This window comes from Homarus americanus, unplaced genomic scaffold (assembly GCF_018991925.1).
Source record: "Homarus americanus isolate GMGI-L3 unplaced genomic scaffold, GMGI_Hamer_2.0 scaffold46696, whole genome shotgun sequence".
NCBI lineage: Eukaryota > Metazoa > Arthropoda > Malacostraca > Decapoda > Nephropidae > Homarus > Homarus americanus.
This window is the reverse complement of record NW_024748012.1, coordinates 1-15451: the sequence shown is the minus strand read 5'-3', so window position 1 is coordinate 15451 and position 15451 is coordinate 1. Positions and strand designations below refer to the sequence as shown.

Genomic DNA, 15451 nt, shown 5'->3' with positions numbered 1-15451 from the left:
AACTGTCCTCTCGACCGATTTATCGGAACCCCGAAAATCTGTGGTCGTTGCCAATCGTGGAAACACCGCACCTGGGAGTGCACGAGGATGGTCGCCTGTGGTTTCTGTGCAGGTCCTCACGACACAGTGGAATGCAAATCGAAAATTCAGAACAAAATCCCAGTTATTCCACGGTGCGTCAATTGCCATGGCAGTCACCACGCCTGGAATGCCAATTGCCCACAGCGTCCTGGCACTCGCCCGGGGAAAACTTACCTTGTACCACCGCCCTCGTCTCTGACGAAGCCCCTGTCAACCAAACCTCAATCCTATCCACCACCGCCTCTTCCATCCACCAAGGATTTCCCATTGATCTCCTCTCCTCTACCACCCCTCCATCACCCCTACCACCCATCCTTTCTCCCCTCCCTCCCTCTCCCTACCGTTCTTGGAACAAGGTCGTTGCCGGCCCTGCCACACAGTCACCACCATCTCCTGCCCACCCGGACCCCCGCTGTCTCTCACCAGCACCACCACCTCTTACTCAACTGAACCCTCACCGCCCCTCTCCGTCGCTACCACCATCACATGCCCAGTCGGGCCCTCGGCAATCCTCGCCGCCACCTCCAGCTCATGCACAGGTACACCAAGTTGGTTCTATGGAAACAATCACTCTCCGTCTGGATCGCCACTCCAAGCAAATCAACCTTCTCTCAACCCAACTCGACTTGTTTGTGAAAACAATTGCGACATTGCAGAAGCAACAACAACTCATTCTGGACACCCTGACCCAACAGGGGCGCGCTTTGCAAGCCCTGATGACCCGCCTCCTTCCATCTCCCGAGATGGAGGATCCATCCTTCGCTCTCCCACTCCTCCCTCTCCATTTCTCTCAACAGAATTTGGTACCTCCTCTGGAGCCCTGTCTAGCCCCTCCGACTCATCTCACACCGGAGGCCGTTCCCTCCTCTTCTTACAATGGAACATCCAGGGACTCAGACCTCGCCGGACAGACCTCGCCCAGTTTGTGCTCTCCCATCAAGTAGATGTTGCTCTACTTCAGGAAACCATCACAGACGATGTTACTCCACTCCGCCTCTCTGGCTATTCTGTTTACACCCTGCCTCGGTACCGTGGGCAGGCTCGTGGCCTCCTCACCCTTGTGCGTAACACCATTCCATCTGTTCGTCTCCCTTCACCTGACTCACATGGACCCCGTCTGAATTACTTTCTGTCTCCCTTACTCTTGGTGACCGGACCCTTCGTGTAGTCAATGTTCATTTCAAGAGTGATTCTCTGGACCCCCAGGTTCTTCACGACCTCCATGATGGGGTTCCCACTATTGTTCTTGGCGACTTTAATGCCCGCCATCCCACTCTTACTCCGGATCATCCCACTCCATGTACCCTTAATGGATCACATCTCTCACAGTTTCTTAATGGGGATGATGATGTTCGCTTTCTTTGTCCTGACGATCCTACTCGCCTCCCCCATAGTTTCCTTGATGTTGGCTTACTATTGAACGGTCATACTTCCTTTCATCCTACTGTCTGCACCGAGCCTGCTCTGTATAGTGACCATCTTGCCGTTACTACCCATCTCAGGCTCTCCTTCTCTGCCCCGACATCAACTCCTTATCGATCCCCTCGCCTTCGTCTCACACAAGATGCTGTTCCTCCCTTTACCCAATACCTTTCTACCTGGGCGGATTCCTATGTTGTCCCTCATTCCCTTGACTCTTACAGCGCTGATTTTGTTGATGCCCTGTATGACTCTGTCAATCGCGCTACCCCTCCACGCCCTCCCCGTCACCCCAGAAGTGCCACCAACTACTGGTATCGTATCCCTGCCATGAGACATCTCCGGCAGGTAACCCGTGATCTCCACTCTGCCATACGGAGGTCTCGGTCTCCAGAGGACTGGGAAGACTTCAAAATTGGTGCTCCTTTGCAACTCAGGAGCGCCGTCGGATACGTGAGGCGGACTGGCTATCCTTCACGGGGTCTCTATCGTTCCAGTCGTCACCCTCTTATGTATGGAATCGGATTAATGCTATACGGGGTACTCGACGGAGGCCTCCTCCCCACCCTGACCCCGCCTCCCTTGCCTGCTCTTTAATGGAGGACTGGGCACGAGCTTCCTCCCCTGAGGCACTTCCAGATCCGATGCAGGAGGCAGTGCAGGCCCGCATCGATGCGTCTGAGCCTGTTGTTCGTGCTGCTCTTACCTCCCCTGCCCCCACTGATCATCCCATCACACAGTTCGAGCTTGACAGTGCTCGTCGCTCTAGAAAAGACACCTCTCCTGGGGATGATCAGATAACCTACTCCGTCCTCAACGCCTGTACTAATATTCCTAACGGCCCCTTGCTTGCTCTCTACAATATGTCTTATGAACATGGGGTTCTCCCGTCCAACTGGAAAAATGCCACTATTATCCCCATCCCTAAGCCGGGAGATCCTGGGAAATATCGACCCATTAGTCTTACCTCCTGTGTTTGCAAGATGATGGAGAGGATACTCCATCGTCGCCTTCTTCACACCATAGGCGGCTTCCACAACTCCCTCAATGGTTTCATTCAACATCGCAGCACAGCACACTCCATTGCTTCCTTTTATTGCAATCAGACTGCCCGCGTCTCCGTCTTCCTTGATATCAAGGGAGCCTTTGATACGGCTCAGCCTGCCCTCATTTTAGCTGAACTTGCACGGTTAGGGGTTAAAGGGAGACTTCTACAATGGATCGCCTCTTACCTCACTGGACGTCAGGCCCGGGTTCGCGTTGAAGGCTCTATGTCTCCTGTTCAAGAAATGAACCCCGGCACCCCTGAGTCCTGAGTCCCACCTTGTTTAACACTCTGATGCACTCCATTGCATCTCTCCCGTGGCCGACAGAAGTTGTCCACTCAGGATATGCCGACGATGTCCTCCTCCAAGCCTCTGACTACCTCAGCATGCAGGAAGCCCTTGATCTGGTCTCCAGAGAGTGTGATTCACTTGGTTTCCTTCTTTCAACTGCGAAAACAAAAGCCATGTGGCACGGTCGTGTTGTACCTCCACCCCTTTTCTTATCAGGAACGCCCTTGGACTGGGTTAATGAGACAAAATACCTGGGTGTGTATGTAACTCGCACACGTTGTCAGATCCCTGAAGTCCGCTATCTTCGAGACATATGTTTTCGGCGTCTCGCTCCCCTCTCTACCATGTGCAGGGGTTCCCTTGGTGCCAGCATCCCTGTACTTCTCACCATGTACAAGTCTTTTGTCCGTTCCTGTGTCGACTACGCCGCCCCTGCCCTCGTCAACATTAGTCGGACTGCTGTCAACCGTCTCGAAGTTATCCAGAGGAAAGCTGCTCGTATCATCCTTGGGGCTCCTCAGTGGACACGCACTACTTCTCTATATAACGAACTTGGTCTTTCCCCCTTACAGGATCGTGTCCAGGAGTTTTACCTAAAAACTGCCGTTTCCATTCTACGGGATCCTAGGGGCAACTATGTCCAAACCAACTTGACTACTGCTGTCCGAGACCGACCTCCATCTAGAAGACAGTGGCGAGGGTCACTCATCCGAGCCCTTCAGGAACACGACCTCCTGCCTGATATTGTTGTCACCCCTGCTGTTGGTTCGTCTCCTTCTCCCTGGCTGGATTTTCAACCTGAAGTGATTGCCCTCGGTGGACCGCTCCCGAAATCCCAGGTGAACCCTGTTATTCTCTGCAAATACCACCTCTCCAGGATCGCTCACTGGTCCCCAGGTAGGGTCGTCCTCTACACTGATGGTTCTGTTGACCCCGCTACAGGTAGGGCCGGGGCTGGTGTCTACATCTCCCGTCCTCATGCCCCTGAGCCTATCAAACTGTCTCTCAGAGTTTCTGACGGGGCATCCTCCACTCAGGCTGAACTAATAGCCCTCCTTGCTGCCCTTCTCGCTGAGGAAGAAGCAGATGGTTTCTGCCCCTTGCTTGTCTGCTGCGATTCCAGGTCTGCTCTCGACGGGATCGCATTTGGATCTGGGGAAAATAAGGACCTCATCCTCCGAATACGAGGGTTAACATCCACACTTCAGGATGAAGGCCGTCCTGTGACATTCCTATGGATACCTAGTCATGTCGGTATCTTGGGGAATGAGGCAGCAGATGACCTTGCCAAGACTGGCTGCAACAAGGCCACACCTGACTACGTTGTTCCTCGAACACTCTTACAGATTAGGACCCAAATCCGCCGCAAACAGAGAGAAGCTCGGGAAGCAGCCATCCCCCTGGACTCCCCGCCCACATGGTACGATGTCCTCCGTAAACTTCCTGACTTCTCGTACGTCTACGGGAAAGGGTCGCGGAAGGGGGACGTGATTGCTGCCCGTATCATCATTGGGTATGACTTTGCTTGGGAGATTGGTATCCCCACATCCCCTGAGCAACGCTCTTGTGCGTTATGCAGAAGACCCGACAGCCGCACCCTTATTCACTACCTCCTAAGATGTCCCCACACACAACGCTTCCGTGACGCCTGCTGGACCACCACTCCACGACCCCCTGACGGAGACACGATGATCCTCCCAATACTGGCCAGATATTTTGTAAATAATATTAATTATGTGTTAAAGGAACATCCTTCCTTCCTTAGGCTTTAGTAAGCCCCTTTATAATATTTATACTGTATATACTTTTCACACTTGCCAGATGATTCTGGTGTCATTGTACAGGGGTACCTAGTGACAGCACTAGGATCCCGCTTCCTCTATCAAGGAATAAACAATTGAAATTGAAATTGAAATTGTTATATCAAAACATGAACGAGAAGAAAAGTCAAAAGCTAGCGAGCTACAACTTAAATTATTAGTATAAAAGATCAATAAAGAATTTTAAAATACAGCATGTCTAGTTGATCCCGGATACTTTTACTCTCCTAATTTCCTTCAAACTTTCCCCTCATTTACGTCCACCTATTCCCCCCCCCCGCCCCAATACTTCCAAAGTACTTCCAACAAAAACCCAGCAACAAATATTAGCCCTTCATCCTTATCTACAGGCTTCAAGTCAAGTTTGATAACGTAAAAAAAAACAAAAAAACATAGGAAAAAAATGCTTCTGTAACAGTGCCATGTAAATTGTCATGTTTTAGAGAAAATCTATGAGAATCTAGTTTAGACAATATTCCTGCCAAAAAGCCATTATAGAGGCATATTACACCAAAAAGAGCCTGCCTATGTGCCTACATCTTAGGCAATCACCGTGACCTCTAAGTGTGACGCGAAAGGCGCAGCTGAGCTGTTTTTTTTTTTTTTATTGGACACCCCCTTACATCCTTGTTTAAGGTGAAGCGCAGAAGCGTTTACAGCGCCCAACAGGGAAGCATGCTAAGTTCATGGTTGATGATGATGATGGGATGGAGAGAAGAGAGCCATTGGCTCAAGAAGGTGGAAGACCGTGTAGGAGGAATATGTCTCATGAGTTAAGGGCGTAGAAGCCTGAAGAGTCAAGGGCGTAGAAGCCTGAAGAGTCAGTGGTTTATGTCAAAGCAAGTTATTGGAAGCTCAAACAACTTTCCCTGAATACGAATTCGCAACTTTCGATTTATAGCAGGTACCTACTTTGCTGCCAGGTGAACAAGGACCAAGGGAAGCTGGCAAGTGTGTCGGAACAAATTTCCACCGACCCGGGAATCGAACCCGTGACAACTGGCTTGCGAGGCAAGAGCGGTACAGCTCTACCCACAGGCGCCCCAGCTGAGCTGATTTGCTGAAAATTAGCGTCTCCTACCCAACTACAATTGGGTTGTACAGTAATAAGGTTGAACAAGAGGACAGAACATGATTATGTCTCGTTGGCAATTATGTTTATTGCAATGGTAATTACTTATCTATTTTCATGATAATTTCCGATAAAACGGTTTTGATGGTACAATAAAAGCAGGTACTGTAAATATAGTAGGTGTTACAAGAAATATTAATACTTAGACAATAGATTTTTTTTAAGAGATGATTTAAAGGAAGGGAGCGTAGGCTTTGCTCGGATGTGTGGGGGTAAGTTGTTCCACACCTTCACACCGTGATATTTTATGGAGGAGTAGCTCTGGGTGCCTTAAGTTGTATCTCTGATTATACCGGAACTGGAAATAATTATTGTCCAGCAAGTGATTGATAGATTCAGATTTGCCCCCGAGGGGGATAGTTTATTGGGCACCCCCTTACATCCTGTGCAAGGTGAAGCGCAGAAGCATTTACAGCGCCCATCTGGGAAGTATGCAAAGTTCATACTTGCCTTTATGACTCGTGCATTAAGGGGGTAAAAGCCTGAAGGGTCATAGGTTTTGTCAAGTTACATAAAGTGAGAGAATGATGAGTGCATGGGGGGAAAGTTCCCGGTACATTTCATCTGTTTATGGCAAACGATACGATACGAAGTCATTAGTTAAGAGGTGAAAGAAGATTATTAGGAATTGAAGAAAAAGTGGTGAAACTGAAATACAGTAGGAGTAGAAAGAATCTGGGCTCAACCAGATCGCTTCATCTTTCTTATTGGTGTTTTGTCTTTGTTCTGCTCCCTTGGGTCGTCAGACCTTTGTATTAATATTGGTTTATTTATATAATGCTGCTTATTATTATTATTTTTGTTATTGTTGGAGTTAGTGAGCCCGCCCAGGTCCTTGTGTAACTGGGAGGGTAGTCACATTTTTTTTTTTTTTTTTTGAGGTGTTAGTTAAGTGTTAGTTGTGTTAGTCTAAAGGTACACTGTATGGAGAGGCCTGCCAGGTTCTTAGTGGAGCTGGTTGGTCACTCTCATCTTTATTCCTCTAGTAATGTTTTATGTAGAAATGTGTATGTTGAGGCAGGAGGTGGTTCAATTACTTCTTCCTGGCTGATATAGCTGGGAGGGTAATCACATTATTATTATTAATATTATTAATATATATATATATATATTATTTTTTTTTTTTTTTTTGAGTTAGTGAGCCCGCCCAGGTCCTTGTGTAGCTGGGAGGGTAGTCACATTTTTTTTTTTTTTTTTTTTTTTTACTAAGATGTTAGTTCAATGTTAAATGTTAAATGTTAAATGTTAAATATTAGTTATGTTAGTCTAAAGGTACACTGTATGGAGAGGCCTGCCAGGTTCTTGTGGAGCTGGTAGGTCACTCTCATCTTTTATTCTCTCTATTAATGTTTTATGTGTATATTGGGGCAGGAGATGGTTCAATTACTTTCTTCCTGGCTGATTTAAACCAACTGTGTTCTTGGAATTCTTCGTTGTCTATATTATTTATCCAGTTTTGATATGTTTCTGTGTTAAGTTCAGTCACTTTTTTCCAAATATTTGCAGCTTTGTTGTGTATTTCTACATTGATTGCTAGGAGGTTTGCTCTCTTGTGTAGCTGTTCATTATTGATGTGGTCTGTATATTTTATGTTATATATAAATCTGAGGGCTATATTTTGTACTGTTTGTAACCTTTTAATGCTCGTTTTACTAAGAGTGTTCAATGGGATGGGTGGGTAGTCCATAATTGATTTAAAAAGGGCTATATAAATCTTTCTTTTGTTATTAATGCTAAGGTTCTTAAAGCGTTTTATTTTTGATAATCTTATTCTTGCCTGTCGTTCTTTATCTTTAAGTATGTTATATATCCTCTTTTGTTAGTTTTAGTCCAAGCATCCTGCCTTCAGTGTCGTATGGGTATAGTTCCTGGTCGACTATTACTGGACTTGTTTTAATCTTGGCTATTGGTATTATCTTGAATTTGTTCTTATTTGTCCTGATTTTCCATTTTTTCTCAAAATCATTTATGTTTTTTATCGCTCTTACCGTGTAGAGTGCCATAAATTGAGTTGATTTTCCTGGGTATGATACTATTTGAGTAATATCATCAGCAAACATTACATATTCGCTAAAGGGGGTAGGTTGAGGTGTGTCTGAAGTATAAATTGTATATAGTGTTGGAGAAAGGCATCCTCCTTGAGGTACTCCACTCTCAAGATTAAACATAGTTCCTAAAAAGTTTCCAATTTGAATTTGTGCTCTCCTATCATCTAAATAGTTACACAATATTCTTAGCAAGTATTCGTTAAGTCCCAGTTTTAATATTTTATATTTCAAGCCTAAATGCCAAACTTTATCAAAAGCCTTAGAAACATCCCTTAAAATTATATTGATCTGGTTACCCTTGCTTTTTTCTATTGCAATTATTTCCGTTATTGTAGCTATTGCAGTTAGGGTATTTCTATTGGGCATAAATCCATGTTGTCTGTTGTTAGTTTTCCCATGTTGTGTTAAAAAGGCTATAAGTCTTGAATTTAATATTTTTTCCAATAGTTTCCCGGTAATTTCTAATAAAGATATTGGCCTGTAGTTTAATATTTCCTTATTGTCCTTACCCTCTTTAGGAATAAATATCATTTTAGCATATTTTAGTTTGTCTGGAAAGTAACCAGTTATTAAGCATGCGTTATAAATGTTTAATAGTGTATTTAAAATGTTTTCAGGTAGATTCATGATCATATTTCGTGTAATACCTGTGAGCCCAGGGGCTTTTTCCTTAAATTTCCTCAGACAGTGCATCATTTCTCCATGGTTATTATTTGATTATTAATAAGTTATAGTCTATATATTTTGCCTTGGGGTGATTCTCTGTATTGTCTTCCCATTTCTTCTTCTATCCTTTCTTCGTGTTCACTATCAAAATCTTCATTTTCCTCATCTGATATTTTAAAAACTTTTACCCATTCCCTTTTGAATGCTGACTCTTGTTCATTTTCCTCGTGCAATTTTGTTCCATTTTGGTCTTTAATGTATGGTGTTTTTTGCTTGTTGTGCCCCATCATCTTGTTTATGGAAGTCCAAAATGTTTTTGTGTCTTTAGTCATGTCAGCCGCCATTATAATATCATTCCATTTTTTATTGTTTGCTTCCTTACATGCGTCTCTTAATTTTATCTGTAGTGCTATCTGTGTCGTATATAGCCATCTGTTACTGCCGTGTCTTTCCATATACCTGTTTATTTCATTGTAATAGGTCTGGATTAATTTAACTTCTTCTGGTAGTCTGTTGTTGGGTAATGTTCTAAAGTGTGAAGTAGGAGTGTGTTTGGTTATAGATGTTTTTATTGCTGAGTGCAGTCTGTCCATTTCTGAGTCTATATCTTCTGTTGTTTTCCCTTGTAGGTTAATCGAGTGGTGATTACTTAAGTCGTCTTTGAAGCTGTCCCAGTCTGTTTTACTCATTTTCAGTCTCTTTTTTATTGGTATCTGTATGGGGCTTGTTGACAGTGTTAGTATAATTGGCAGATGGTCACTGCCTGTAAGAGGTCCCTGTATTATATGGTAATTGAAAAAGGCTTTGTTGTTGGTAAAAATTTTGTCTGGTGTCGATTGTGTATTGTGATTTCTCCAGGTTGGAAAGTTAGGACCCAGATGATTGATTTTCCCTAAATTTATTAATTGATTAAGGGCGTTTCCCACGACGTTATTATTTGTATTGTCAAAAATCCTATGTCTGGCGTTAAAGTCTCCTAAGATGTACATCGGATGACTATTGTTAGCCAATTTTAATAGGTCTTCTATAGGTAAGTAGGGTCGTCTCGGTGGGAGATAAGTAGTAGCAATAATTACGTCTCCTTGAGTTGTATTTATTTTTATTGCTAGAAATTCATCCTGGAAGTCATCAATTAGTTTAAATTTTAAGTTTCTTTTAACCGCTATCGCTACTCCGTCATTTTTCTCGCCCGATTTATTTCTTTGGTTTACATAATAGTTAAAGAGTTTTATGTTGTTGTTTTCTGTCTCACCGTGACTGTTTATTAGTATAATGTCAGGGTCAATTTCGCGATATATATTACTTAGGTTAATTCTCTCGGTCCCTAATAATGTCCCTAATAATGTCAAGTGCCAGGCCTGTCACTAGTAGGAGGGATATCTGGTCAGGGAGGGAAGAGGTGTTGGTAACAGCTAGGGACCTGTAGGAGGTGGTCATAGGGCACGTGAGGATGTAGTGAGAGAGGGTGTGAGAGTCGGGTTGGCCACAAAGTTTACAAACAGTGCGGCCAGGCTCAGGGTTGCCAATGTACTCCCATAGGTACCTGTACCCTAGGTGCAGTCTCATGTGCATAATCTGTTGAGATCGAGTCAGGGATTGATACTCTTTGTAGTGGCGGTTGTCGTCACCGGTTACAGCGTCATAGTGGCATAGTGTGACGCTACCCCGTTGCTTCAGGTGTGTCCAATTTTCATCGAATGCCTCTCGTTGTGTGGCGTGTATGCGAGATTTGAGATGACTCAAGGAGAGGGCGAGAGCGGCTTCAATATCTTCTTCTTGTGTAGCTTCTTTGGCAAGCCGACCTACAGTGTCACAGGCAGTTATTCCTATAAGTGACGGGATCTAAATAAACTTGACACGGATGTCATCAGTTTGTTCTAGCCCGGCGACGGCGGCTAGGGTGTGTTGGGCGGCAGGGGAGGAGGGGGAGGCTAATTTGAGCCTCGCTAGCGCCGAAGTGCTGTCACTGATAATTATAAGGAGGTTCCAGCGTTCAGTGCGAGCATACAGTAGGTCGCCACCTCATGAATGCCCGCGAGGATGGCTATGCTTTCAGCATCAGTGGAGGAGGCCCAGTCGTGGACCCTGATTTTCCTGCAGGCCTGGCGCTCAGGAATCCACACAGCTGTCCCAGCGCTGCCCAGCGTGGTAACAGACCCATCACAGTAGACGAGGATAGGAGGGTGGGAGGTCTTAAGAGAGGAGGCGACATCATTAATCTGCTCAAGGCAGTTAAGTTTGAGCATATACCGCAGTTGGGTGGATTTACGACCAGGGAAGGTGTGGACGACAACATCAACACTCGGGGAAGTCCACGGCGGTAGAGGCGAATGAAAAGTGATTGATAGATTTGTAAACAAAGGGGCACAGCAGTAGGTGTTAACATCTTCGAATTTAAAAATTTTCAATATAGCTAATTTTTTATTTGTGTGATCTGTTTTTTTTTTCAAGTAGGTCATTGTCCGTACAACTCTCTTTTGTGCAGTAACCAGAGATTATGTTTTTGAAGAGCTAGAGGCCCCCCCCCCCATACTGTGTGACAGTGTATCAGGTGTTGGTAAACAAGATCATGATAGATTTCTTTCATTGCTGTGACAGTGAGTGACTGTCGAGTGTGATACAGACTATTAAAAAAAACCCAACTTCTTTCAATATTATGAGTTACTAGGCATCAATTAGAGAGTTTGAAAATCTTTCATTCACACGTAATTGTCAAAATATAAATCATATAAAAGTAGCGTAGAAAAAAAATTCTTTGCTGACCTTAAGCATAAATCAAGTACTATTTATTTACAGAGACCTTGTTAAGCTGTAAAAATACGCCGTTGTACCTTATATTTCTTATGTAATCCCTTATGAATTGTGTAAGGGGGATAGCGCGAACGCAGTCCCCCGCTAACAAAAATTGCGCACTCGAGTTAACCACATTTGGGTTAATCGCAAGGGTCAGCATCACCGGAGTGCAATGGTGAGCCTCGCCCTGGGAAAACCGCCTTCGTGATCACGGTATCTCCTGTGCCAGGTAAGTATGCCATGAATTGTTCATCCTAAACCCTAACCTAACTTGACTGACTATCATTGAGCTGAACCATCTCTCTTATGTTATTTATTTAAATTTATAAACCAATTATATGATAACTTTTTATATAATTCGTAATATGCTAAAATAAAAATTGTCACATTAAAAGTGAGAGGCATATGATGGAAATAAACAAGTTTGGCTTTATAAACTATTCATTTCCATCAAAACACAAACATACGGGGTTAGAAAATGTTAACTATTGATAATTTTTTCGCGTTTTTCTTGTGTCTAATTCAATATGATTTCCCATTAGATCCAAAATAAAGTAATTAATAGTATCTCAACCATCAACTTTAGATTGATTTGCCAGGATAAGTTTGTATAGAGGTAAGCCAAGTTTTCTTCTGTAGCAAATTGATCCTGAAGTTTCTTCCTCTCACAATTAAGTCGTTTGGGATATTGCTTATGTACTTTATCTATTAATTATGAGGAACTTGCTATCCAGTGAGGGCTATCACTCCTAATATAAAACTGAACATTGTGGAAATACTTTATTTGGCATAGTAATGAGATCAATATAGCCCAGAATCATTTTATTGGAAAATTGACTAATAACCAAACTAGAAATTGATACAATTCCAAATTTTCTACAATTATATGCAATAAATATTTATACTTGTGTAAGCATTTTACAAATACTTCAGGAACTACTTCTCTGGGCGGAGCTTCATTTTTTCATGAAGGTTGGCATACACGGTTCATAAAGTAATTGTCTCAATCATTTAGGCACTATCATTTTTAGTGCAATTTATACTTTTCATAATGCAACGGAAATTAGTTTTCCAGCTTCTATGTAAAAAAATAAAATAACAAAAACAGCGGGTGTATTGTTGGTATCATAGTTAAAAAACATTGGCAACCGGCGTATCTCTTCATGGGGAAAGTACAGTGTAGGGTATGCGTCCTTCAGTCTGTCCCTCAAACATGCCAGTTTCTTCCTTCACTAACACTGGTCAATAATGTTCATAAAGAAAAAAGAAAGAAAGAATGAAAGAAAGAAATAACGAACAAAAGTGATTTTTTTTTAAGATTAAGGAAAACTAAAAATTGTAAATGGTAATATAACAATGAATTCAATTTCAATTTCAATTGTTTATTCCTTGATAGAGGAAGCGGGATCCTAGTGCTGTCACTAGGTACCCCTGTACAATGACACCAGAATCATCTGGCAAGTGTGAAAAGTATATACAGTATAAATATTATAAAGGGGCTTACTAAAGCCTAAGAAAGGAAGGATGTTCCTTTAACACATAATTAATATTATTTACAAAATATCTGGCCAGTATTGGGAGGATCATCGTGTCTCCGTCAGGGGGTCGTGGAGTGGTGGTCCAGCAGGCGTCACGGAAGCGTTGTGTGTGGGGACATCTTAGGAGGTAGTGAATAAGGGTGCGGCTGTCGGGTCTTCTGCATAACGCACAAGAGCGTTGCTCAGGGGATGTGGGGATACCAATCTCCCAAGCAAAGTCATACCCAATGATGATACGGGCAGCAATCACGTCCCCCTTCCGCGACCCTTTCCCGTAGACGTACGAGACGTCAGGAAGTTTACGGAGGACATCGTACCATGTGGGCGGGGAGTCCAGGAGGATGGCTGCTTCCCGAGCTTCTCTCTGTTTGCGGCGGATTTGGGTCCTAATCTGTAAGAGTGTTCGAGGAACAACGTAGTCAGGTGTGGCCTTGTTGCAGCCAGTCTTGGCAAGGTCATCTGCTGCCTCATTCCCCAAGATACCGACATGACTGGGTATCCATAGGAATGTCACAGGGCGGCCTGCATCCTGAAGTGTGGATATTAACCCTCGTATTCGGAGGATGAGGTCCTTATTTTCCTCAGATCCAAATGCGATCCCGTCGAGAGCAGACCTGGAATCGCAGCAGACAAGCAAGGGCCAGAAACCATCTGCTTCTTCCTCAGCGAGAAGGGCAGCAAGGAGGGCTATTAGTTCAGCCTGAGTGAAGGATGCCCCGTCAGAAACTCTGAGAGACAGTTTGATAGGCTCAGGGGCATGAGGACGGGAGATGTAGACACCAGCCCCGGCCCTACCTGTAGCGGGGTCAACAGAACCATCAGTGTAGAGGACGACCCTACCTGGGGACCAGTGAGCGATCCTGGAGAGGTGGTATTTGCAGAGAATAACAGGGTTCACCTGGGATTTCGGGAGCGGTCCACCGAGGGCAATCACTTCAGGTTGAAAATCCAGCCAGGGAGAAGGAGACGAACCAACAGCAGGGGTGACAACAATATCAGGCAGGAGGTCATGTTCCTGAAGGGTTCGGATGGGTGACCCTCGCCACTGTCTTCTAGATGGAGGTCGGTCTCGAACAGCAGTAGTCAAGTTGGTTTGGACATAGTTGCCCCTAGGATCCCGTAGAATGGAGACGGCAGTTTTTAGGTAAAACTCCTGGACACGATCCTGTAAGGGGGAAAGACCAAGTTCGTTATATAGAGAAGTAGAGCGTGTCCACTGAGGAGCCCCAAGGATGATACGAGCAGCTTTCCTCTGGATAACTTCGAGACGGTTGACAGCAGTCCGACTAATGTTGACGAGGGCAGGGGCGGCGTAGTCGACACAGGAACGGACAAAAGACTTGTACATGGTGAGAAGTACAGGGATGCTGGCACCAAGGGAACCCCTGCACATGGTAGAGAGGGGAGCGAGACGCCGAAACATATGTCTCGAAGATAGCGGACTTCAGGGATCTGACAACGTGTGCGAGTTCCATACACACCCAGGTATTTTGTCTCATTAACCCAGTCCAAGGGCGTTCCTGATAAGAAAAGGGGTGGAGGTACAACACGACCGTGCCACATGGCTTTTGTTTTCGCAGTTGAAAGAAGGAAACCAAGTGAATCACACTCTCTGGAGACCAGATCAAGGGCTTCCTGCATGCTGAGGTAGTCAGGGGCTTGGAGGAGGACATCGTCGGCATATCCTGAGTGGACAACTTCTGTCGGCCACGGGAGTGATGCAATGGAGTGCATGAGAGTGTTAAACAAGGTGGGACGCAGGACTCCACCTTGAGGGGTGCCGAGGTTCATTTCTTGAACAGGAGACATAGAGCCTTCAACGCGAACCCGGGCCTGACGTCCAGTGAGGTAAGAGGCGATCCATTGTAGAAGTCTCCCTTTAACCCCTAACCGTGCAAGTTCAGCTAAAATGAGGGCAGGCTGAGCCGTATCAAAGGCTCCCTTGATATCAAGGAAGACAGAGACGCGGGCAGTCTGATTGCAATAAAAGGAAGCAATGGAGTGTGCTGTGCTGCGATGTTGAATGAAACCATTGAGGGAGTTGTGGAAGCCGCCTATGGTGTGAAGAAGGCGACGATGGAGTACCCTCTCCATCATCTTGCAAACACAGGAGGTAAGACTAATGGGTCGATATTTCCCAGGATCTCCCGGCTTAGGGATGGGGATAATAGTGGCATTTTTCCAGTTGGACGGGAGAACCCCATGTTCATAAGACATATTGTAGAGAGCAAGCAAGGGGCCGTTAGGAATATTAGTACAGGCGTTGAGGACGGAGTAGGTTATCTGATCATCCCCAGGAGAGGTGTCTTTTCTAGAGCGACGAGCACTGTCAAGCTCGAACTGTGTGATGGGATGATCAGTGAGGGCAGGGGAGGTAAGAGCAGCACGAACAACAGGCTCAGACGCATCGATGCGGGCCTGCACTGCCTCCTGCATTGGATCTGGAAGTGCCTCAGGGGAGGAAGCTCGTGCCCAGTCCTCCATTAAAGAGCAGGCAAGGGAGGCAGGGTCAGGGTGGGGAGGAGGCCTCCGTCGAGTACCCCGTATAGCATTAATCCGATTCCATACATAAGAGGGTGACGACTGGAACGATAGAGATCCCGTGAAGGATAGCCAG

At 45.0% G+C, this 15451-nt stretch overlaps 1 non-coding gene across 1 annotated transcript; it reads right to left on the bottom strand.

Moving 5' to 3' along the window:
• Nucleotides 1-11370: 11370 nt before the first annotated feature.
• Nucleotides 11371-11533, bottom strand: LOC121879982. The gene has a single exon (XR_006091478.1). It is a non-coding gene; the product is annotated as a U1 spliceosomal RNA (small nuclear RNA).
• Between the last annotated feature and the right edge of the window lie 3918 nt (nucleotides 11534-15451).